We start from the raw sequence: 24,231 nt of genomic DNA on the forward strand, positions 1-24,231 counted from the left end.
TTACTGTGCAAAAAACCCACATTGCTACTCCCATTTGTATGCCAAATATTCAGAACTCACCTTGTCACTCCCATGTGTATGTACTTTGAGCATTTAAAAATGCAAAACTCTTGTATTTTTCTGCCATCCAATCAGTCTAGCACTTATCTAGAGTAACAACAGGTCAAAGCTCAACTAAATGTATTTTTTGCAACATTATAAAAAATAATGTTTTTAATAATGATCACAAAGCACTACAAAACCCAGAACTGGCTTCTGAAATGAAGGTTGAACTTAACTTATGAAAAATTAAGCATTATAAATGTGATTTGATTTCAATTTCTTAGAAAATGGTAAGCTTCTATAAATTTCCTTAACTGTGTACACACTTATAATGTATGTTTTCAGAATGTATGATTAGACAGAATGTCCTATTCTGCAATCATTTTGGAAAAAAGGGAAGTTCCATGCATCTACTTTTACTTTACTACAGGAAGCATGATATGAATTATCTCTGCTCTCTGGCTTATCACATTTTGAAAGTCGTTTTATTAGCATGAACATTGCTATTCTATTTTCATCAGAGTGGCAGATGAAAACTCCTTAGTAACAAGTATTTCCATATGGAATATTGCTGTGATTGCATATTCTGCTTATTTATTCCATTCAGCCATTTAGATACTTACATTTGTTATTAAATTAAAAATATTTGTGACATATTTTTCTTTTACAGATCCTGCTTAAGTTATTAAATCCCTTGGTCCTAGATCAGTTTAGCTAGTTTTTTATCATAAATGCCCAGTAGATGGCAGTCTATGCACTAACATTCACAGAACACCATCCTCTTAAACCGTACTTGTTAAAAATATGCATTTTGGAAATTTTGATGAAGTTTCACATAATGAAGCTGAAACTCAGCTTTAAGCTACCTCCTGATTCATTTTTGGCCATTGAAGACCAATATAAATGGAACATATACCTGCTTTTTTGTTTCATTTTGTTTGAAAACAATTTTGATGTAAAAAAACAAGAGATATTATTAAATTAAAAGGTCCACAAAAACTGGAATGATAAAGTTAATAAGCAAATTTTCTGAGTTCTCTTGATTTGTTAGAAAGGATCAGACTAGAGGATGTGATTCCAGATCAAGATGCTCTCCTTTTGAATGTCACCAGCAGCATACCACCTGATGCCCTATCTGTTGAAGACACAATTCATAGGTAATTGTAGGAAGAGTTATTCATATTAAATACTGAAAATTGGCTTGCATAGGGTTTCAATATGATTTAATAAAAGGGAAATTTGAAAAGAGAGAGAAATGATAATGGAATGTTTTCTCCTAAAGGAATAGGAATTTCCAGGGGGGCCTTTGCCTTAGGGGCTGTTCTTGTCTATCTCAAAATACTTGGGCAAGATAAAGAACCTATCCCAGTCCACTGGAGAGCAGAGAGGAAGAATCATTGTTTCTAGGAGTCAATGCTTTCAGAGCATCTGCTGTGAGTTTTGTTGGAGATAAGCAGATATGAGGCTGCTGGAGGTGATGAGGTAGCTGCAGCTGGTGGTGAGGGTCCAAGGAAGGTCAAGAAGGAATCTTTCCTGGCCAAATGATTAGGAAGGTACTAGGTGAGGCAGACTGTATGGAACCCAAGAGGGTGTGCCCTGATGTGGAAGAGTAGTAGAAAATCAGGGAAGGTGAGAAAAGATGTATCAGGTGTAAGTCTTCACACATGATGTTTGCTTGACTTCTAATGCTCTTCTCCCCTCTACTTTTCACTGGATGTTATCTTGTCAGTCTTCATGTCTCAGCCTTACAGTCAGTATTTCTTCAGTAAATGAATGAATGGATGAACATGCAGAAAAAATTAACGTTCTGGTCCCAAGAGTTTGAAAGTACAGCAGAGGCAGCAACTATAGCCTTGGTAACAGTAACAGGGCAGAGCTGTTCCATGGGAAGGGTAGCAAGCTCTTGTCACCCTGAGAAAGCCACAGAGATTCTATAAGGAGATGTGATAAGGTCAGGTTGAGAGCTTAAGAAGAGATCAAAGGAATTCCATGTGCCAGTTTTTATCCAAAAAAATTGAAAGCAGGGTTTTGAAGAGATATTTTTATACTCATGTTCATAGTAGCATTTTTCACAATAGACAAAAGATGGAAGTGATCCAAATGTCCGTTGACACACGAGTGGATAAACAACACCTGGTATGTGCCAAAGAATATTATTCAGCCTTAAAAAGGAAGTAAATTCTGACACATATTATAACATGGATGAAACTTGAGAACATTATACTAATGAAATAAGCCAGTCACAAAAAGACAAATACTGTTTGATTCCATTGAAATGAAGTATCTAGAGTAGTCAAGCTCACAGAAACAGAAAGTAAAATGGTGATTGTGGGGGGCTGGGGAAGGGTCAAATGAGAAATTGTTGCTTAATGGGTACATAATTCAGTTTTCAGGGTGACAGATTCTAGAAATTGGAAGCAGGGCAATGTGAATACGCTTAATGTTATTGAACTGTACACTTAAAATTTGTGAAGAAGGTAATTTTATGTGAATTTTATCATAATTTTAAGAGTGTTAAAAAAAGAGAGGATGGTGCAGGGTAGATTGCTTCACCCAGCATCTGCATCTTTGTTTTGCTTGGGGCTGAGATAGTTCAGCCTTGTTGAAACCATTGAGATTTAAGCATTTATAGCACAATACTCATGCCACCTATGCTCTAGTTGAGCCTTGACTCTATGACCCTGCCTTCTTGAATTTCAGTTTTGTTAACTAGGTTCTTGCTTCCCTTAAAAAGCATAGGCCTAATGTCTCTAGGGCTGGGGTTTGCTTTATTCTTTCCATCCCTTCTTTTCTTAAACCTAATTCTTGCCCAGAAGTGGAGCCTGACCTTGAGACCCTGACTTCCTGCCAATTGACTTCCTTAAAAAGATGCTCCAGCTAGGGTGACCAACCACCAAGGGTAGCCCAGACTGTCTCTGTCTTAGCACTGCAACCCCCATATCCTGGGAAACTCCTTGGTCCTGAGCAATCCTGCATGTAACTATCTTCAGTCTGTTGGTGTGTTCTTTGGCATTGGACCCTCCAGTACCTGTCCAATAGCCCTTAATGGAGGCAAGCGTGAGCCTGGCCCGAGTACCAGCTGCACAACCTAGAGTGAGAGGCAGTGAAAGAGCCATATATAAAGCAACTTGATACAAAAGAACACAAAAGAGGAGGAAAAGCTTAAGTGTTTGAAAGGTGGGAAAGTCGCTTCAGCCGTGTCTGACTCTTTGAGATCCCATGGACTGTAGCCCTCCAGGCTCCTCTGTCTGTGGGAATTCGCCAAGTAAGAATACTGGAGTGGGTTGCCATGCCCTCCTCCAAGGAATGTTCCCGACCCAGGGATCAAACCATAATCTCTTATGTCTCTTCTGTATTGGCAGGCGGGTTCTTTACCACTAGTGCCATTTGTAAAGTACTAAAGTTCAAAACTGAGAAGCCAAGAAGAAGATAATTGGTGCTAAGAGATAATGTTTAAGAACTGTGTTGAGATTTTGATATCAATTAACTCATTGAATCCTTACAGCCTTATAATATATATATATATAGTATAGGTCCTGATCTCTTTCATAATTCCTATTTTATAAAAATTATTTTGACTTAAAAAGAAAAAGGCCCTCCTCTTTGCTCATTCAACTCCATGCTTTTTGCCTTATGAGAAGAGACAGAACCAAGACCTAGATTTTGAGATTTTACTTGGGATGGTAAGAGTTTACCACTTCCGTGGGAAAAATGTATTAGTTATACTTGCTTAAATGAATTATTTATAAGCCTGCATTTTGTTATCAGGTTGGTAATTCTTTTTGTTATTTTGCTAAAGAACCTCAATCAGGTACTATGAAATCAGAAATGACCAGACTTGGGTGGACCACTCAACCATGTGCCTCATGCCACAAATATTCCTTGCACAGCTCTGATGTCAGTCCTTCCTGGAAACCAAATCTTATATTATGGCCCTGGAACTTGGTCTATTTGTTATCTCGAAAGTCGGGTCTTACAAAGGCTCAACCTCATAGAAGTTAGTTTGTTTAGAGTCCAATTCCTGTTGATGGATGCAGGAGTTGCCAGAGATTTCATTCTCTTTTCAGGTTCAGACTTAAAAGAATATATAGTCATTTCAGATTTCCAGTAACTTTCTGTTTCCTACAAAGTTAGAGTTTGAGTGATAATATTGTGGTGCTGATAGAAAAACAAGGATAGATTCACTTTCTCTTGCTTGGCTTTCTTGACCAGGACAGAGTTTTTGAAACAGCTTACTGGGGTGGGGATGGGGGAACATACCTGGCCATAGGACCCAGGGTGAAGCCCTAGGTAGTATTTGTGAGTCTGGCCTCATCAATGGTGGCTCTGACCACTAAGTCAGAGATTAGCAAACTATAGCCACAGGCTCACTTCAGCCTGCTGCCTATTTTTTCCCAATAAAATAGAGTTTTATTGGAACACAGCCAGTGTGTGGAATGGCAAAGTTGACTAGTTGTGACAAAGACCGTATGTCCTACAAAGCCTCAAAATATTTACTCTCTGGTCCAGAAAAAGTTTGCCAACCTCTGCAGTAAGTTATGCATAGATTTAGAAGAGATTTGGCTGAAAAATATTCAGTTTGTCTTTAACCTTTTAGGGGGGTCAAGACAAAACCAAAACAGGCCACCACTTGGCTTGAATGTGGCTCCTCTCCCATTTGGAGTCAGCCTCTCAAAGACTATTGGCAGTGAGACACAGTGCTGTTCTGTGGTTGGTGCTAACAGTTTTTTTTGTTTTGCAAACACTCATTATAAAAATAGGCTTATGTTTTTCAGACATCATTGGAAATTATAAACTAGTGTGTGGTGCAGTTTGAATTTGTCCTCTAACGATAAAAGAGCTTGCTAGAGGCCTCTTGGAAAACTTCTAGGACTATCTTTTTTTTTTTAAATTCAGCCTACAGGGAATGCTCAACTGTTTTTTTAATTATTATTTTTTTGAATTTTCTTGTCCCCTTGGGTCTTATTGTTCTCATATATTTTTTAGAACTAGTGAGTCACAGCCTTGTTACAATGAGAAAAATGATTGGTCTCTGGCCTTTGCTAGCATGAGAGATGGTGTTGAGGTGCAAAGATGTCACTGGACAAACTAAATATAGGCTGAGCAAGGCACTCCCAGCTTAGCTGTTTCTCTGCAAACAGAGGCCTGCTACATGTCATGAGCCTCCTCCCTCATTCTTTGCCTTGTGCTTTTTACACTGCTCTGGAGAAATCTTTCTTCTCAGAGTAGGGCTGAAGAAACGTTCCTAAATTCTCTGAGGACCCACAAAACAGCGGGAACTTCATGAATTCTTTTCTGGAGGAAACAAGCTGGTCCTGGTGACCAGACCCAGAGTCCAGAGCCTCAAGAATCCTGTTAGAACATGTTTCCTCCCCAATTCTTAAACTAACTTGCTTGTACATCTTGGTGGCAGCACTTAGCTGCTAAGTGTGATGACACTATAGGGTAGAACTTTCAATTTTCTGCTTTGTATAAGTGAATCAGACTATGTAGGTTAGAGATTAAACAATGAGAATATGCATTTCTAATTACGTACAGATACTAATGGGATAAAGTCACTTGGGAGAAGGATTGAGCGGTCCTATATTTAGACCAAAAAGGGATTTTCCAGCTGATTTTAAACTATTTGAAGCTGCTGGGCTTAAAGTCTTCTCAGTGGTCTACGACAGAAGGTAGAATCCTGATTTCCCGACCCTTATTGTGATTGATTCCCCACATCTCACAGCACAGAGCCTAGAGCCCATCCTGGAGGTGGGGAGATGCCCTAGCAGATGAGAACATGAATCTTTGCTTTGCTTCTGACTCACTGCATGGCCATGGAAAGTTCTTGTCACAAGACATGCAAAAATGAAAGATTTTGCCTTGAGAAACATCTCCAAGACAGTGTCTCCTAGCCATCTTACTCACCCTGTATGTCTAAAACTACCTCCTTGGGCAGGAAAGAATACTGGGACCCCCACAGCTGTGAGGGAGAGGGGAGCAGGCAGCCAACAGCTGAGTAACCAGTCTGGCTGTGAGCCTAGCCTCTGTCGTGGGTGGCTGTGTTTAATCCAAGTGCAGCTGCTGTAACAGATAAACCCCGAAATTTTGGTAACTCAGATTTTGCTCATGTAAATGCCCACTAGTGCTGGAGAGTGGGATGGGGTAGGGGATGGTGCTTTCCTCTGCAGTCTTTGGAGGACCCAAGCTGAGAGATACGCTTATTTCAACATGTGGTTTTCATAGATGCCCTTAGTATACAGACATCCAGCTAAAAAATGGAGGAGTATTTATAGCTCAGACCAGGAAACAGAGCACATAATTTCTTCCCACATTTCAATGCCAGATCTGAGTCTCATGGCCATTGCAAGAAAGGTTGGGAAATCTGGTCTCGCTGTGGGTCCAGGAGGAAAGTTAAGAGTCTCCTGCACAAACTAGTCCAGACTCACATACACCACTTGATGGAGAGGAGCCTCTGATGCTCTATCAGATTCGATAGAATTAACCCTGGAGCTGACTAGGGCAAAGGTGTTGAGTTTCTTCAGTTAGTTGGAGTTGAAGAATATAGAGTTTCTCTCCGAATCTAGTTGACATTGTGGTTGAGTCTCCAAGGTTTATTTTACTACAGATCTTAACCCATCTTGGTTTCCATTTATTTATCTGGCCAGACAACTTGGCAGAGCCAGGAACCACCTTGTGAATCTACAGCTGAATGATTGATGAGAAAGTATGAAATTACCAGTCACCTGGATAGCCCTGAGGAATTGTTCCACACCTGTGAGTAACACCCCCTGCAGGTGAGGCCTTCCCCTGCACAGAATTTGGAGATGCCTTGACTGGGTCCATCTTAACCCAGGGGAATCCAGGTGACTATGGAACTTCAGCAAAGTCCCCTTCCCTTCATGGTGGTAGAGTCCCAGTATCTGCTTTTTTTTTTTTTTTTTGGTCCAGAGCATAAGCTTTTTTTTTTTTTTTTTTGGGGTGGGAAAAGTGGAAACTTCTCTGGCTTGCTCTGCCCAGGAGTAGGGCAGACTGGAAGTGCCAGGGAATTAACACCTGCCACTTCCACCTCCCAGCCCCAGAAGCAGGCTTCAGCAGAATTGGAAATTAAATATAAATGCCTACTCTCTTGATCCTTGGGTAGGATAATTCTCTGGTGTCTAGTGGACCATTTCCCTGAGTTTTCCCAAGTGCATTAAACTGACCATGATTGATCACTCATAGCTCCCAACTGATGATGGTTCCTGCTCTTCTCAAATAAACCATGTGGATTTTTATCTCAGTGTCTGCCTCTGGGAGAGAGCAAACTAAAACTCTACTATTCCAGAAAATAGCCTGGGCTGCATGAAGGGTTTATTCTGACACTTTAAAAATAACATTTTTTCCCCAGGCACATATTTTGGGATCATGATGGTATTTACCCCTAACCTTCCTTCCTAGCTAATTTCAGTAGGTACATGGAAGTGAAGTGAAGTCACTCAGTCGTGTCCGACTCTGCGACCCCGTGGACTGTAGCCTACCAGGCTCCTCAATCCACGGAATTCTCCAGGCAGGAATACTGGAGTGGATTGCCATTTCCTTCTCCAGGGGATCTTCCCAACCCAGGGATCAAACCTGGGTCTCCCATGTTACAGGCAGACGCTTTACCATCTGAGCCACCAGGGAAGCCCCTGGTACATGGAAGCTTCCCATTATAACTATCTTTTATTTTATTTGAGACCCAAAGAAAATTTATCTCCATGTAAATTTTGATAGTGGCTTAAAATACTTTTTTGGTACTATCCTCAGTAAGAAATATGTTCTAATTTGCAACTCACCACACACACAAACATACACCCACACTCATAAAACTGAAACAAGTAATATTAAAGTCATTATATTACCCTTGCTATCTGTGATCTGCTTTGTTATTTCTATTCTGTCCTGTCTTATCCCATCCCATGCCATCTCATGCCATCCCATTTCATCCCACTTCTTCCTACGCCATCCTATCCCATCCCATTCTATTCTGTCTTATTTTTATTTAAAAATGAAAATCATTAACCATTAAATCAATTTTAAAATGCTGTGATAGGTCTGCATCCACAGTTTAAGAAGCACTAGCTGAAAGAGACACATTCCAAAGCAGATACTGGTGTAACAGGATTCTTAAAGGATGAATGTTCAAGAGGATTTGCAAAACTGTTATTCTCTGTCCCTCAGGATAGCTGTGCAGTGACCTTTGTCAATACAATCCAAAATTTATTAACATCCTCTGTTCCTGGAAGAAAGAAAAAAATCAATACATGGCAGGCATTCCCCTGTGAGAATTTTTTTCAGGTGTCCACATTCCAGTGAGAACAAGCACTGTGGTGTTAAATGGAACAAATAGATAATGGGAAATTGGGAGACTCTTGAAGCTTTGGAATGGCACTTGCAGGGCTTTCCCTTGCTTTTAAGAATGGCTCCAGTGTTTTGACTGGAAGAACCAGGAACAGGGCATACACAAGCTGTGTAATCATAATTTTCTCACACAGATGTGGTTATCAATAGCCAGCTCTGTGATTCACCAGAGGCTTATTTGTATGGGAGTCTTAATGGAAAGACATTGAAGGGAAGGGAAACATTGAACTCTAAGGTGAAGCCCTATGACTGGGAAGAAGCAAGAGTTCTGAACTCTAAGGTGAAGCCCTATGACTGGGAAGAAGCAAGAGTTCAGACCTCTCAACTATCCAGGAGAGAATTCTTCAGAAGAGAGAGCAGTACTATTGTATTATCTGAGTTACTTTGTTATTATTTAGTACTAACAGAGGGATATGTATGTGTATGTATGTGTGTTTAGAGTGGATTGTGGGGGATAGTTAACTTCTGAAATACTGGACTAAGGAATTTACACCCTGGGGTAGTCAGTTAGCATTGAAAAAACCATCACTTGCAATCCAATAAGGACAAGAAGATTTGGTAGTTTGTATAAGGGATACAAGAATAATTGTTCACTAGTGAAAGAATGATGAATAAGTTATGTAGACTAGCTGGAAATATTATACATGCCTTTGTATGAACCTCAGGGAGTAAGAATCTAGAGAGCTTCATAGGAACCTTCTTGGACAGACCTTCATTGAGGCTTTATTCAACAGCTTAGCATAGGATCCTATGACTTGACTTCTGACTGGAAATTTAGCTGAATTCTTTACTAGGACACTGCCATGAGTGACCATTTTATACATACATAATATTTCCTGGGATTTTGCACATGTCTTAGTTTATCTAGATGTTTTGGGGCCTTCTTGTATTGAGTATTTGAACATGTGGCTTTTTTGATTGAAATGTTTTCAGTATAATATATCGCTTGGTACTGAGATTGTGGGGGAGGATAATTACAATTCTCACCCATAGCTACAGGTGGTAACTGATATCTGCCAGAATAATTTAAAACTCATGAGCAAAACAGTTTGCTTATCAATATACTCTTTTGATCTAAGGAAATTGTTTGAGGGTTGAAGAGAAACAGGCTTCCCTGGTGGCTCAGTGATAAAGATTCCACCTGCAATGCAGGAGCTGCAGGAGACTAAGCTTCAGTCCCTGGGTTGGGAAGATTCCCCTGGAGAAGAACATGGCAACCCACCCCAGTATTCTTGCCTGGAGATTCCCATGGACAGAGAACCTGGTAGGCTATAGTCAATAGGGTCTCAAAGAGACAGACACAACTGACGTGACTGAGCATGCATGAAGAGAAATGTTGGTTTTAAACACAGCCTAGTGAGTATAACTGGGCTTGTTTCTAGCTCATCCCTCATTGTTTTGTAGAAATAGAGGCTTTGACAAAGGATGAGTCAAAAAGCCACCTAACTATGGCCTCTATAAAAAATATGTAGTGGAAGGAAGCCCTGTTTTGAGACATAGTCATAAAGTTGATCGCAGCATGATTTTTCTTCAGAACACAGGATGTGAGTAATATTACATTTTTTCCTTTCTCTAAATAAATTTAATATGCTCCAAGCTCCCATTTAGCTTGACTAATAGAAATATCAAACCTTGTCATGATAGAGACCTTTTTGGTTCCATGTGAATACCCCACGGGTCTCTTGTATTTGCTCTCTAAAGATTAGAGCTGATGGCAATAGTCAATGTTCAAATATGTACTGTTCCTCAATGTTGGGGATTCTTCTGGGGAACTAGGATAATTAGCCAAGGCCAGGAGCCAAGTGCTCAGTGTCCTGCTTCCTTAGAATCTATAGGTAGTTGATCCTTCCTGAGGAGGTCCTACCACCTGTTGAAGCACTGTAAGACTTCAGAGGAGGAACTCCCAGTGCTTGTGGAGTCCACACATCTCTGCTATCTCCCTAATCTTGAAGGATTCTCTCCAAATTGCCTTCCAGTGTTTCTTTCTCCATTTCTTTCATTTCTGAGAGAAGTTCATATAATTACTTTGCATGAGGGCCTTCAGAAACTTCCCTGATAGCTCAGTTGGTAAAGAACCTGCCTGCAATGCAGGAGACCCCTGTTTGATTCCTGGGTCAGGAAGTTCCCCTGGAGAAGAGATAGGCTACCCACTCCAGTATTCTTCGGCTTCCCTTGTCCCTCAGCTGGTAAAGAATCCACTTGCAATGTGGGAGACCTGGTTTCGATCCCTGGGTTGGAAAGATCCCCTGGAGAAGGGAAAGGCTACCGACTCCAGTATTCTGGCCTGGAGAATTCCATGGGTTGTATAGTCCATGGGGTTGCAAAGAGTCGCACATGACTGAGCGACTTTCACTTTCACTTCACTTTCAAAAACACAATATGAAATTTCCTCCTTGAGGGAGTTGTTGCTTAGTCGCTAGTGTGTGTTAGTCACTAAATAGTGTTCAGCTCCTTTGCTATTCCATGGACTGTAGCCTGCCAGGCTCCTCTGTCCATGGAATTTCCCAGGCAAGAATACTGGAGTTGGTTGCCATTTCCTCCTCCAGGGGATCTTCCCAACCCAGGGATCAAACTTGGGTCTCCTGCATTGGCAGATGGATTCTTTACCACTGAGCCATTGGGGAAGCTCCCTTAGGGGAGTTGCTAGGAAAATGATATGCCAATACAATTTTTTTCCCCTACAAACACAGATCCTATAATGCAACCCTATTGTGGCAACAGCCACATCCAACAATGCTGAGCGATGAGTGAGAGGAATAGCTGCAGAATTTTCACTTGAAGTCACCCAGCAAGCAGGATGTGACCTCATGAGATAGAAAGTGGCAGATAAAAAAGTGGAAATCAAAGTGGAAGAAAGTAATTTGACCTTTTTTTGGAGGGCACATGTAGGTATTTCCTGTGTAAGAAAGTACATATAATCATTTGCTAATAACACAAGATCATTACTATAACTTATGACTTATAGTATAAGTATAGTATAACTTATAACTATAACTTATAGTAATGATCTTGTATTATTAACAAATGATAAAAACCTACATGTGCCCTCCATTAACAAAATATCAATAACCACAGATATGCAGATGACACCACCCTTATGGCAGAAAGTGAAGGGGAACTAAAAAGCCTCTTGAGGAAAGTAAAAGAAGAGAATGAATAAGTTGGCTTAAAGCTCAACATTCAGAAAACGAAGATCAGGGCATCTGGTCCCATCACTTCATGAGAAATAGATGGGGAAACAGTGGAAACAGTGTCAGACTTTATTTTTTGGGCTCCAAAAATCACTGCAGATGTTGATTGCAACCATGAAATTAAAAGACACTTACTCCTTGGAAGGAAAGTTATGACCAACCTAGACAGCTTATTCAAAACCAGAGGCATTACTTTGCCAACAAAGGTCCGTCTAGTCAAGGCTATGGTTTTTCCAGTGGTCATGTATGGATGTGAGAGTTGGACTGTGAAGAAAGCTGACACAGATGTATAGAACAGTCTTTTGGACGCTATGGGAGAGGGAGATGGTGGGATGATTTGGGAGAATGGCACTGAAACATGTATATTATCATATAAGAAATGAATTGCCAGTCCAGATTTGATGCAGGATACAGGATGCTTGAGGCTGGTGCACTGGGATGACCCAGAGGGATGGTACGGGGAGGGAGGTGGGAGGGGGGTTCAGGATGGGGAATACGTGTACACCTGTGGTGGATCCATGTTGATGTATGGCAAAACCAATATAATATTGTAAAGTAATTAGCCTCCAAATAAAATAAAAAAATTTAAATTAAAAAAAGAAAAGAAAAGAAAGCTGAGCGCCAAAGAATTGATGCTTTTGAACTGTGGTGTTGGAGAAGACTCTTGAGAGTCCCTTGGACTGCAAAAAGATCCAACCAGTCCATTCTAAAGGAGACCAATCCTGGGTGTTCATTGGAAGGACTGATGCTAAAGCTGAAACTCTAATACTTTGGCCACCTCACACGAAGAGTTGACTCATTGGAAAAGACTCTGATGCTGGAAGGGATTGGGGGCAGGAGGAGAAGGGGACGACAGAGGATGAGACGGCTGGATGGCATCACAGACTCGATGGACGTGAGTCTGAGTGAACTCCAGGAGTTGGTGATGGACAGGGAGGCCTGGCGTGCTGCAGTTCATGGGGTTGCAAAGAGTCGGACACGACTGAGAGACTGAACTGAACTGAATCTACCTTTGCTTAGCATTATATATTTTCACACATGTAATCTTATTTGTTGTTGACCACATCCTGGGAAGCAGGCAAGGCAGATAGAATTCCCTCATTTTGCAGGTAAAAAAACAAGTAAAGTGCTTTTTATGTTTGTGAAGTGAAGTCGCTCAGTTGTGTCTGACTCTTTGCGACCTCATGGAGAGTGGCCTGCACCAGGCTCCTCCGTCCATGGGATTTTCTAGGCAAGAGTACTGGAGTGGTTAACTGAGCTCCAAAAATCTTTCAGCCAATAGACAGTTTAGTGGGATTAGAACCCAAGTAGATTGTTTTTCCACTTGACCACTCTGCACAAAGCTATAAGACTGGAAGTGAAAATATGGTTTGTAAATAACTTATTCTCACACAAATCAGTTACTTTTAAGTCTGTCTCTCAAATTAACCATAAAAGACTTTCCTCACAATATCCAGTGAATGATCAAATTTGCTCTTCCTTTAGATCACACACTTAATCCCAACTGAGACAAGAGAACTGTACACAGAAAATTACAAGACACAAATGGAAGAAATCAAAGATGACATAAACAGATGGAGAGATATTCCATGTTCTTGGGTAGGAAGAATCAATATTGTGAAAATGTCTATACTACCAAATGCAATCTACAGAGTCAATGCAATCCTTAGCAAATTACCATTGGCATTTTTCACAGAACTAGAACAAAAAAATTTCACAATTCATATGGAAACACAAAAGACCCCAAATAGCCAAAGAAGTCTTGAGAAAGAAGAATGGAGCTGGAGAAATCAACCTTTTTGACTTCAGATTATACTACAAAGCTACAGTCATCAAGCCAGTATGGTACTACCACAAAAACAGAAATATAGACCAATGGAACAAGATAGAAAGCCCAGAAATAAACCCATGCACTTATGGGTACTTTATTTTTGACAAAAGAGGCAAGAATATACAATGGAGCAAAGACAGCCTCTTCAATAAGTGGTACTGGGAAAACTGGACAGCTACATGTAAAAGAATGAAATTAGAACAATTCCTAACACCATACACAAAGATAAACCCAAAATGCATTAAAGACCTAAATGGAAGACCAGAAACTATAAAACTCTTAGAGGAAAACAGGCAGAACACTTGATCACATAAATCAAAGCAAGATCCTCTATGATCCACCTGCTAGAGTAATGGAAATAAAAACAAAAGTAAGTAAATGGGACCTGATTAAGCTTAAAAGCTTTTGCACAGCAAAGGAAATGATAAGCAAGGTGAAAAGACAACACTCCAAATGGGAGAAAATAATAGCAAATGAAACAACTGACAAAGGATTAATTTCCAAAATATACAAGCAGCTCATACAACTCAATGCCAGAAAAGCAAACAACCCAATCAAAAGTGGGAAAAAGACCTAAACAGACATTTTTCCAAAGAAGACATACAGATGGCTAACAGACACATGAAAAGATGCTCAACATCACTCATTATTAGAGACATGCAAATCAAAACTACATTGAGATATCACCTCACACTGGTCAGAATGGCCATCATCAAAGGTCTACAATCAATAATGCTGGAGAGCGTGTGGAGAAAAAGGAATGCTTTTGCACTGTTGGTGGAAATGTAAACTGATACAGCCACTATGGAAGATGGTATGGAGATTCCTTTAAAAACTAGGAATAAAGCCACCATATGACCCAGAAATCCCACTCCTAGGTATATACCCTGAGGAAACCAAAATTGAAAAAGACATATGTATCCCATTGTTCATTGCAGCACTATTTACAACAGCTAGAACATGGAAGCAACCTAGATGCCCATTGACAGATGAAGGGATAAAGAAGTTGTGGTACATATACACACTGGCATATTACTCAGCCATAAAAAGGAACACATTTGAGTCAGTTCTAATGTGGTGGATGAACCTAGAACCTATTATACAGAGTGAATGGAGTCAGAAAAAGAAATATGAATTTTGTATTATAACGTATATATATGGAATCTAGAAAAATGGTGCTGAAGAATCTATTTACAGGTCAGCAATGGAGAAACAGACATAGAGAACAGACTTCTGGACCTGGGGAGAGGGGAGGAGAGGTTGAGTTGTATAGAAAGAGTAACGTAGAAACTTACATTACCATATGTAAAATAGATAGCCAATGGGAATTTGCTGTATGGCTCAGGAAACTCAAACAGGGGCTCTGTATCAACCTAGTGGGGTGGGATGGGGTGGCAGATGGGAGGGAGGTTCAAAAGGGAGGGGATATATGTATACCTATGGCTGATTCATGTTGAGGTTTGACAGAAAACAACAAAATTCTGTAAAGCAATTATCCTTTAATTAAAAAAATAAATTCAAAAGAAAAAAAAAGTCCCAACTGAGGCAGGCTAATGTTTATGCATTTGAATGCTTCCACTACTCTGTAGCTGCCAGCTGTGTGGAGGGATGTGGTCTTAGGAAGGACAGGTATGTCATTCATTCATTCAGGAACATTTGAATAGTAACTACTATGTGCAATGCATCATACTAGACTCCAGTGCTGCTGTGTCCAACACCATAGCTGTGAATCACAAGTGGCGACTTAAATTAAAATTAATTAATTACAATTTAAATTAGTTATAATTAAAAAATTCAGTTTCTAGTCACACTAGTCACATTTCAAATGCTCAAGAGCCACATGTGGCTAGTGGTTACTATTGGACACTGCAAATAAAGCTTTTTAGAGGAAAAATGTTCCTTTTAGTGCTTTCCATTTCTATACTGGAAATAAAGCATTTCTCTACTCGAATAAAGTTCATTGGATAGCACTGCTCCAAAGTGACAGAGATGTAAAGGGATCAGACGGCGGCCTACCATTTAAAAAACGTATTATTATTGTTTGCCTATGGCTGAACAGAGTACATTGTGGTAAGTTCAATCACAGAGTGTCAGTTTAGCAGATATTATCAGTACTTATGCTGAGCTCTATGGCCATACTGATGGCTAAACATTGGTCTCTGCCCCATAGTAGCTTACAGTTCAGTGGAGATATGAATAAAATGTCCCAAAGCCTTGAGGGCAGAGCAACTTTCTCTGCCTGGGAAAGTTACAAGAGGAAAACAATTATGTCCATTTTCTTTTGACTTCTCTATCCATGTACATGCCCCATTTTCTGAGCAACACAGAAAGTACTTTAATAACTATATTATGTAATAAGCAATTATTATAATTTTGCATTGGCATTCTCAAAGCACTGGGCTCCCTTTGCTTTATTTTACAAATAATCCTGGACTATAGGGTGGGAACCGTGACAACTCCCAAATTCGCCTGGCGACATTATTCGTAAGGCAGGCAATTAGATCTCATGCTAGTGACGCTTCTCTTTGTACTCTGCTGTTTAAAGCTGAGAGAACCTCCTCCCATCTTCTCTTCCTACTATGAGTCAGGTGTAGAAGGCATTTATGTTTAATATGGTCCCAGTGTTCTAAGAGTGGCCAGCGGTGATTTTTTTATTGAAATTTCTGAGAGCTGCTATTTTGTGTCTCTTCTCCTTTTATCATGTGTTGTTTAAATTTGCACAAATAACGAAACCGTTATGTCTTTTAGAGTAAGATAAATCCTCATTTAATTTGAGGGTAGTGGCTGAATATTAACTGTTTTCTGAGATTTATGAAAGAGACATCTATTCACTGGCTGAATTATTGGATGGGATGGGGGAAGTTCTCCATTGCCCTCTAGGGTTAGTGCCAAGGATTTAACCCTTAGGTTCTTTCTGACTGGCATGGATATTCCTCTACAGAAAGAAGTTGCCCAGGAGTAAAAGCACAGCACTGTCGAGACACAAGTCCATGTCAAGGTGATTTTTTCCCTTACTTTAGTGACTTGGGGTAGTTCCTTCTAGTTGTGCCTGTATTTCTGCCTGTACAATTGGTACTGATGCAATTGGTACTGTACTTGTAGCCCTTGCTATATTTAGAAATCTTTGCAATCTTAACTGTTAAAAAGAGACCAGGCTCCCTAAGCTCTCAGAAAATCTGGATTTGTTTCCTGCTCCATCAGTCACTCATTAAGTGACCCTAGGTAAGTCATTGGTCCTTGGTGTTTTATTCTTCCCATATGTAAAATGAGACTATGAGGCTACTTCCCTTCCTATCTCATGGGAACATGGAGGACAAAGATGTGGAAGAGTTTGAAAGATTATAATTTTACAGATATTTAGGTTATGAGGCATTTGGCTAGTTTACTGGTCATATCCCTATTTCTAATTAGCTTCCCCTTCCTTCCGTTACACCTTAAATGGATAACTTTTCAAACCAGCTGACACTGATGCTGTACAGACCACTGATAGGTTCAGAGTGGACAACTAATGTAGGAGAAGCCTATTATGATCTGGTCTGAGCCAATCAGATGTATGAACATAGAGACAAGAAATGGAAGTCAGACAATGATAGGTTCTTGAAATAAAATGTCAGGTATATTTGGGGCATTTTGACTCAGTCCATTTGATAAGTACTAGAAGAAATATGATCCATGAAGACAGGCAAGAGAATGGCTTGGATGTGTTAAGAAAATCAAGTGACCCAGAGGCACTGGAAAGAATGAAATTGAGTGGTGGATTGAGAGACTGTTTGACACCTATTTCCCATGAGGCCTGCCTCTATTTTAGTCATTTTTCACATTTTTATTTGAAGCACAATCTCATGAGATTGGAGACATTATGACTGCTGGTTTAAGAGACTGTAGTTATGTGACTTATCCAAGGTCTCATAGCTGTTTGGTTGTGGATTTGGTTACAGTTCCCCACTTCTGTTCAAGGTGTTTTCTGCTATGGTATGGATTATTATTCACATTCATTATTATTTAAGGTTGACAGTGAAAAAACAAGGACTAAAGAAGTTGTTCTAACTCAGTGTAGATACTGAAGGCTGATTTTTTTAATAAGTTGCTTGAGCAATATTTGACATCATCTCAGATATTTGTCCTAATAACCTCACTATTAAATGTGTTTCCTCCTCAGGAATATAAATGACACTCCCAGTTTTTTCCTGCTCATCCCACTCAGATTCTCAAATTATTATTCATTTCTGTTAGATCTGGAGTATGAGATTTTACAAGGCTATTATATATTTATTCATGGTTTTGATAGATCTTGTCTGAGGTTTGTCTTTTCAGTTGAGCCTGGATTTTCAAAGAATATTGTTAGGACATATTTGAGTAATAAATCACAAAAGCAAGCACCAGTCTTTCATAAGATCTAAGTTGGTATAAAAGATGTATTTATTTCACCAAGGCAGAGGTTTTCAAATTTTCTCTGTGATGGGACTGTTTAATCAAGCAAAATATTATGCTGAGAATTAATGAGAAAAAAATTGAAATGGAACTTGTTTGTTTGAAAGTATTTGATACTGTTCCTCTTGTCTCTGCTTCTAACCCAACCTTGTTCTCTTAGGAAAGCTATCAGTACTTCTGGATTCTATAGTTCTGTGTTCTACAGTTTTAAGGCCATTGTATTGAACCATAAAATTTATTGTCAGTAACTTTTATTTTACAAAAAGCTTATTTTCTTGGAGAAAAATAGCAAAATATCAGTTCTGTTGTATCTTAGAGATGACTTCATTTGGTGCTTCACTGAGCTTCCTTGAAGACAAAGGCCTTTGTCCTACCCATCTTTGTCTTACTTATTTTTCTATTCCCTGCTACACCAAAGAGTCGCTTCCTGCTGAAGGAATAAAATAAATAACTATGTGAACAGATACTTGGATTACAGAGTATATTATCTGCATGACTTTTAACCATTTACTGTCTTTTTTTAACCTTCGAGGACACAAAATGCTATTTTAATACTGCCAAATGGTGCTCCACTTTAGCATTTCTCCCAAGATCATAATGAGTTTCTCTATAAAGAAAAGTTTTGGGACTAATAGTTATGGGTGTTAAAGTGTTTGGGTAACCTTGAGCATTTAACTATTTAATCCATCTGAGCTTCTGTTTTCTGATTTCAAAAACAGCAGTGGCAACCACTTGACCTAAAGAAGGTCACATAAGCCATAGGGATATTGTTAGGAATATTTATAAAATGCTTAGCATACTGCTTTGTATGTGGTAATGGTTTAATCACTCAGTGATGTCTGACTCTTTGTGACCCCGTGAACTGCAGCCCACCAGGCTTCTCTGTCCATCGAGTTTTCCAGACCAAATACTGGAGTGGATTGCCATTTCTTTCTCCATCATGTGTGGTAGGTATATGCTCAATAAAGGAAAGGCAACGAGCAAAAGGACAAAATCACAGTGAAAATGCAAAGTCAGTCTCAAGCCAAATTATATCCATCAGTGTGAATATTGTGTTGTGCATTTCACAGAGTGCTGACTTGTGTTATGCAGTTGATAGAAATTTATTTTAGAGTTAGACAGGTAACTAAATCTTTCCTTTTCCAAGAGGTTGTGTAATGTGATAAAGAGTTTAAGAAATGTCCTCTCAAGAAGGACTTTGACTGATACCTGGGACAGTTATTATTTTGTTAATATTTGGCATGATAATAATACAAATGAAGTAGAGGAGTAGACTTCTTTGCTGCCCATTCATAGAGTGGCTCAGACTGGCAGCAGGTGCCTTTTTAAATGGCTACCTTCTTCCTACTGAAGGTACTCTCCCTACCTTTTATGCTAGTTTCCACATGTTTTCAGTTGTTCTGTTAAAGTACTGGGTAGATTATGGTTTTTTCCTTTTGACATATAAATTACTTAATTTTCACCCAGAGAGATGTTATGGGGAGGGAGGTGGGAGGGGGTTCATGTTTGGGAACGCATGTACACCCGTGGTGGATTCATGTCAATGTATGGCAAAACCAATACAGTATTGTAAAGTAAAATAAAGTAAAAATAAAAATTAAAAAAAATACTTAATTTTCTTTTAAAATTTATTTTTTAATTGAAGGATAATAGCTTTACAGAATTTTTCTGTTTTCTGCCAAATATCATCACTCAGTCATAGGTATACATATGTCCCCTAATTACTTAGTTTTTTATAGCATCAAATCCTTCATTTTTGTTGATTTTGTTTACTTTCCCCATGTCTAACTCTTCCCATTCCTCTCTGATCACAATAAGAAATCCTCTTTCTTGCATGTAACTTTCTAGCTCTATGGAAGTTTGAGTGACTCATCACATAGTGGAATTGATGAAGTCAACAGCTGCTGGCAAATCATCTTTTTTCTTAATAACTGTATCAACATGTGTTTTCCATTATTCAAGTAAGAAAAAAATGTATATCAAATATCCATGGTAGTCCTCATTAGAATTTTCATTTGGGAAACATGTTTTGACATATCAAAGTGTCCAAATGGTACAATAGAGAAAGTTTCAATGGAAGAAAATCATGGAGAAAAAAAATGAAGTTGGTGAATAAAAACAAATGGCAAGTATGTTTTGATAATGCTGTACTTTACTTCAGAATGGATTAGAAGACCATCTTTAAGACACTATTAATGGTAAAGCAGAAACATGGCACTTCATGCCTTCATAGTCTCCCTTTCTATAGACCACCCTTTCTACCCATCCATCCATCAATCCATTCATTTAACAAATACTAATTGAATGTCTATTATGATAAAATCTCTGCTTCATGGAGTTTATATCCTAAGGAAGATAAAGATAAAATATTGTAAACAGACAAAATAATTTCTTAATATGCCACATGCAGTGAAGAAAATAGGCAAGAGGCTAAGATAGTGACTAAGACAGGAGGACTTGCTTCAGATAGGGAAGACCACTCTGAGCAGTAATATTGAGGCTGAGACTTAAAGGATGAGCAGGTAGCAAAGTAGAGAGGAAGGTGTAAGAGCATTCCAGTCAGAGTGAACATCTGTGCAAAGTCCTGTGACCAGATAGGACTTCCCTAGCCCTTGGGAATGGAAGATCAGTGTATCTAGAGCACAGATAGTAAGAGGAGGTGGTGGTATGAGCTAAGATAGAAGATATAATTAGGGTCTAGGTCATGTAAGACTTTGTGGGTCTTAGAGTTTATACTGAATACAGTAAGCTACTGGAGGTTTTTAAGCTGTGTGTATGTATGTGTGTGTATATGACAGTTGTATTTCTGTATCATAAAATGACCAAATGAGTTAGATTAGGGGGGCAAGAGTAAAAACAGAAAAACTAGCTAGGATAGTTCAGGACTTAAATAATGGTTGCTTACACTGAGGTAGTGACAGTGTAAACGAAGCAAGGGTTCAAAAGCAAGATAATAGTGAAGATGGAACTGACAGAATCCAATGAATTAATGATAAAAGGGAAACCATCCTAAAGAAAAAATTGCCCATGATATATAAGTGATATCATATGATATTTGTCTTTCTCTGTCTGACTTAGCTCACTTAGTATGATATTCTGTAGGTCCACCCGTGTTTCTGCAAATGGGATTATTTCACTCTCTCTTTTTTTTTTCAGACACAGCAGTAAATTAATTTATTTAAAGAAATTTTATTTTATATGGGAGTATAGTTGATTAACAATGTTTTGTTAGTTTCAAGTGTACAGCAGAGTGATTCAGTTATACACATGTGTATGTGTGTTAGTCACTCAGTCATGTACAACTCTTTGCGACCCCATGGACTGTAGCCAGCCAGGTTCTCCAGTCCGTAGAAATCTCCAGGCATGAATAATGGAGTGGGTAACCATTCCCTTCTCCAGGGATCTTCCCAATCCAGGGGTCAAACTTGGGTCTTTTGCATGCCAGGCAGATTCTTTACTGTCTGAGCCACCAGGGAAGCACAGTTATACATATACCAGTATCTGTTCTTTTTCAAATCTTTTCCCCATTTAGATTTTTAAAAAATATTGAGCATAATTCCCTGTGATATACAGGGAATTGTTGGCTATCTGTTTTAAATATAACAAGGTGTATAGATCAGTATGGCTTTCATTGTGTGTATGTATATGTCTTCTTTTTTCCTTTATCCGTTTTTTTCTGTTGATGGACATTTAGGTAGCTTTCACATCTCGGCAATTGTAAATAATGTTGCTATGAACATTGGGATGTGTGTATCTTTCCAAATTAGTGTTTTTGTTTTTCTTGGATGTTTACCCAATAGTGGAATTGCTGGATCATATGGTAGTTCTCTTTTTAATTTTTTGTGAAACCTCCATACTATTTTCCACAGTGGTTGTACCAATTTCCCACCAACAGTAAAGGCGGGTTCCCTTTTCTCCATATCTTCTCCAACATTTGTTATTTGTGTACATTTTGATAATAGCCATTCTGACAGCTAGGAGGTGATATCTCATTATGGTTTTGATTTGCATTTCCCTAATGATTAGTGATGTCGAGCATCTTCATATGTCTGTTGGCCATCTGTATTTCCTCTTCAGAAAAATATTTATTCAAATCTTCTATGTATTTTTCAATTGAGTTATTTTTTGGTGTTCAGTTGTATATTTTGAATATTAACTTCTTATCAGTCATATCATTTACAAATATTTTCTTCCCTTCAGTTGGCTGTCTTTTTATTTTGTCGATGGTTCCTTTGTTGTGCAAAAGCTTTTCTTTAAAGTCACTTCATTGATTTTGCTTGAACTGGTGGAATAACATTGGCCAAGACATGACATCTTGCAATGGTCAAAAGCAGGTCTTCACACTGCATACTAGAAATGGATTTGCTGGATAAACACGAATACCAGGCTGTATTACTAAATAATGAGCTTCAGTGCATGCTTGAGAACCAAGCAAGAGGGACTCTGTAAACCACATGAAAGGAGTTTCAGGGCAAAGAAGTTAGAAGATTCCTTTGCAAAATTTTATTTGCAAGTTTTAATGGTTAATTTTATGTGTCAAATTGACTGGAGTGTCCAGATATTTGGTCAAACTTTATTCTTGGTGTTTTCATGAGGATAATTCTTGGATGGGATTAACATTTAAACTGGTAGACTGAGTAAAGCAGATTGCCCTCTCTAACATGGGTGGGCCTCAGCCAATCAGTTGAAGGACCAAACAGAACCAAAAAGCTGATCTTTTTCTGAGTAGGACAGAATTGCTCCTGCCTGACTTCCTTTCAACTGGAACACTGGATTTGTCCTGCTGTTGAACTCAAACTGAAACATAGGCTTTTCATGGGTTTCAACCTGCCAGCTTTTGGACTGGAACTATCCCATCAGTTTTCCTGTAGCTTGTTGACTCACCTGCAGACCTTGAGACTTTTTAGCCTCCTTAACTTGGTGTGGACCAATTTCTTACTCCTCTCTTTCTCTGTACTTTCCTTACATATTCACATGGGTATATTTCATATATAATATGTATGTGTGTGTATATATATATGTATGTGTATGTGTGTGTGTGTATATATATATATATATATATATATATATATATATATCCTATTGGCTTCTCTGGAGAACCCTGACTAATACAGAATATCTTAATCTAAACTTAGCCAAGGCCAAAATGAATTACTTCTGAAATGCACATCTTAAAAAATTCCAGTTAAGAAATGGCAGAAAGTCAGAGCATAACTGCCTCCCTGAAGGTGTCAAATACCAATGGAGAAAGTTACCAATCACATAAAGTTGTTAGTGGCTCAAATTAGGTGACAAGTAACAAAATATTGATTAAACCGCTAAACAAATATTTATTAATTATAACTTTTATCTAAAGTACCTCATGAATGGTGATGACCTTAGAAGAAAGATCCCAACTAAGTGACTTTTTAATAGTTGAAAAGTGGAAGACCACCACCCCTCAAAACATACTACAAATATGTACAGACTCTACGTACATGCACTTTACACACACACACACCACAGTACAGAAATCAACACATGCAGGCCTGTTTTGAGGAAAAATAATAAATCTGACTATTTAATTGTTAAACATTTTTATTGTGTAGACTTATTACAGGACATGCAAGATAAAAAAAGTGTAAAATATCAGTAAGCATATAAAAATTTCAGCAGTCTTTTGGACCAGCACTTGATTTGCACAAGGGACTAAGCATCTATATAGAACAGACATGTCTTGGGATACACAGTTTACAGATTGAATCACAAAACAATTTCCCAAGTGATTTTCCTCATATAAAGATAAAAAAAATCTTTGCACTTAAAAATTATTCAGTATAGTACATTTTCAGTTATGTACACAGTTTAAAAGTAAAACTATGTCCATGCCAGTGTCTGTTTTAATGCAAAAAACCTAAATCGGTAACAGGTTGGCGATTAAGGTGCCAGGAAAACTGGAAGAGGCAAAAAAAGAAACCAAGCAGAATTCCAACAGGTGTATGGAAATAAAAGCATAACTGAAGGTTAAAGATAAAGTCCCCCAGGGAAGAATCTTACTATGAGCAGGAGGAATAAAAAGCTTTTGGATGTACCAGGCAGCTTTCTGTATGACTCAGGTTTACAGGTAAAATTCCTCAGTTTGAATTCAGAAGAATTTGAATTTATTCCAGCAAAATTACCTCCATATTTTATTACTGCCTCCTCCCCCATCTTCTCTCTGAGCAAAGTGATGCTTGGCTTAAGTCCAAAGCTCGTGGCAGGGGGAGGGGCCATGTGTCACAGCATAACAGACAGTTGCAAGTGCTTTAATTTGAAGGGGTCACATTTGCAACAACTCTGACAGTCTCACACAATGGCCTCCATTTTATGAGCCCTTCCCCGGAGGCCCACTGATCA

At 38.8% G+C, this 24,231-nt stretch overlaps 1 protein-coding gene across 2 annotated transcripts in view; it reads left to right on the plus strand.

The window, feature by feature from the left end:
- The window catches only part of TFEC (transcription factor EC), a 789,619-nt gene that overhangs the window by 103,620 nt on the left and 661,768 nt on the right, over window positions 1-24,231 (plus strand). The window lies entirely within an intron of this gene.

The sequence above is a fragment of the Ovis aries genome, chromosome 4 (assembly GCF_016772045.2).
Source record: "Ovis aries strain OAR_USU_Benz2616 breed Rambouillet chromosome 4, ARS-UI_Ramb_v3.0, whole genome shotgun sequence".
Classification (NCBI taxonomy): Eukaryota; Metazoa; Chordata; class Mammalia; order Artiodactyla; family Bovidae; genus Ovis; species Ovis aries.